Source organism: Leuciscus leuciscus (assembly GCF_965113295.1).
Source record: "Leuciscus leuciscus genome assembly, chromosome: 22".
NCBI lineage: Eukaryota > Metazoa > Chordata > Actinopteri > Cypriniformes > Leuciscidae > Leuciscus > Leuciscus leuciscus.
The window spans coordinates 7,180,992-7,183,714 of NC_138746.1; the positions used below are offsets into that span (position 1 = coordinate 7,180,992).

The 2,723-nt window shown below is 36.0% G+C and overlaps 1 protein-coding gene across 1 annotated transcript in view; it reads left to right on the plus strand.

Moving 5' to 3' along the window:
- The window catches only part of klc1a (kinesin light chain 1a), a 137,303-nt gene that overhangs the window by 58,494 nt on the left and 76,086 nt on the right, over positions 1–2,723 (plus strand). The gene's annotated exons all lie outside the window — the stretch shown is intronic.

Below are 2,723 nucleotides of genomic sequence, written 5' to 3' on the forward strand. Positions count from 1 at the left end.
ATACAACTGATTCGTGTTGAAGTGAAACGAGGTCTGTGTTACGTGAAACCTGATGACTGCAGTCTGGAAAAATTGAATATAGATGGCTGATTGATTTGGTTGCGTCTTTCTTGCAACTGCAAAACCATTCTCACAGGAAGTCAGGCTGAACTGTTAATACACCTCAGAAGACGAGTGGGATTTAACAGTCTAATTCAATTCTAAACTCTTACTCTTGGCTTGTCTTCATCTGCATCCGATTATAGATTGTGCTCACATGAAATGAATCAGTCATGTAATTTTCATGAAACAATCTTAGAAAAACTGGAAGCCCATGAAAAAAGGGTGTCATTTATTTTTCATCTTTTTGTCAAGCGGGTTAATGAATATTTTAGGGTTGTGTGTTTGGCCGGAGTGTTGAAACTTTGTAAAATTAGCCAGCAGTGCAAGTAGTGAGTCCATCCCTGAGGAGCGGTGGAAGGCTGTCAGAACCACAGGGGTAGCCCACAGCTGGACTATAGGAGGACAGGCACACCGAATTCCTCCACAACCTTTCTCAGCACAGTATCTACTACACATTAACGTTTGTATTATTATTTTTTTCTAGTTTGTCTTAAGCTGACTACATAGTTTATTTATACAATCAGTTTTAATACTTCATAGTGGTGGAATGTATTTAGTGCGATGTCAGCAGAAAGAGTTTTTATCACAGGAACATTTGAGAAAATAGGATTTTTTTTTATTAACTTTTTAAAAGTTGACTTTATTAACCCTCTGGTGCTGTTTGGTCATTTGTGATTTTTATTTTTATTTCATCAGAATGGTATTAAACTTGGTAAAGGTTTTTGCTGCTTGTTGTGTAAACACTCCCCAAAAATCATGGATATGATTCGAAAAGGTTAAATGGTCCTGAGAAAAATAGTCACACTTGTTTTGTTTGCGTAAAAAAAAATGACCGAATTGGAAATGGATGGGAGACGCATTGCATCTATTGGAAACGTTTGGAACTGCGCACTAACAAATTCTTACTGAAAGCAGATTTTTTTTTGAGATATCAGCTTCAAATTTGGAGCACAGCTTGTCTAGATTCATGGCTTTGATTTTCTCACAGTTTTAGAGGAAAACGTGTTTTGGAAAAAATACATTTCATATAAAAATGTAACATTTTATTTTTGTGCATTTTTCAATAAATGTAAAATTGTATTACATTTTTCAAGTTCACTTTTTTTAAATACTTTTTTTCACTTCAGCAATTTTCTGCCAAGTGTCATCTTTAAAAACAGACCTAACCTAGGTCGGTGCTCCAAAGCATTAAAGATTTATGACTGTTTAAGTTGGAAATTTCATTTTCAGGTTCAATTTCCATTCCATTTTCAAAAAGTGAATAAATGGATTATAATTACTGCATAAACATAATTTGGTACCATAAAATCCCCTAAAAATATTGAATAAAAAAATTGGGGGGTTTGGGGGGTGGGGGCAGATAACTTTCCTGTTAATCGGCCTGATATATTGGTCTCTCATTTGACGGACAACTTTCATGTTTCTCTGAATGGGTGGGGTCTATTTGTGCTGTATTATCTTGAGTTGAAGCGGAAAAGAGAAGTGAGATTTGGGATAGAGGCTGTTGGGGATGGGGTGGTGTGTGTGTGTGAGGGGGGAGCTGGCCAGATTATCCCTCTCATGCAAATGTACTCTCTCCACGGTTAGGTCCCAGTGAAGCGTGGGGGGCTCTGTGTTGGCCACAGCTGCTTCTCGTTTCTACCCAATCACACAGCAGCCATCTGGACACGCATGTCGTTACGAAGAGCTGGTGAGTTCTTGGGTCGGGGTCACTCATGCTCTCTTGACAGATCTGCTCTTGTTCGGTTTACTCCATCTCCCTTTGGCCATTGTGCACTCTTACAAATTATAGCCTGAGTACAAATTAGCTCAGAAAGATCATTTCAATTGTTAACACCTGAGAAATAGTGATTCCTTTTCTAATTCCAGAGTTCTGAAAATGCAATACACATTAAATGATCTATTATACTTAATGTATAGAAAGAGGAAAAGAATCCCAATTTAGAAAAGACCCGTTAGCCTACATTTTGTTCTCAGAATATATTATTTGTTAGTATTCAATATAAGTATTCGGTTTTATACTCAAATTCTAGTGTAAATTTCTTCCAAGCAATTTATCTGAAAGGTGACAGACATCTTTGGTTTGATGTTCATTTAGCTTAATTATTTAGATAAAAAGTGATTATCTAGAAGTGTGATGCTTGGATGCCACATCCATTGTAATTAAGTTCTGTCTAATTATTTTAACATTTCTATGAAGTATAAAAAAAAAATAGCATTAGCTGCATTAGCAAATTAATTATAATGATAAAGGGACAGTTCATCCAAAAAGGAAAATTCTGTCATCATTTACTCACCCTCAAGTTGTCCCAAACCTGCATGAATTTCTTTCTTCTGCTGAACACAAAAGAAGATATTTTGAAGAATGTCGGTAACCAAACAGTTGATGGACCCATGGACTTCAATAGTATTTTTTTCCCATACTGTGGAAGTCAATGGGGTCCAACAATTACCAACATTCTTCAAAATATCTTCTTTTGTGTTCCGCAGAAGAAAGAAACAGGTTTCAAACAACTTGAGTTGTTGATAAGTAAATGATGACAGAATTTTCATTTTTGGGTGAACTATCCCTTTAAACAAAATTTGCTTTACAAAACATGACACATTATCAGAGGACAAAC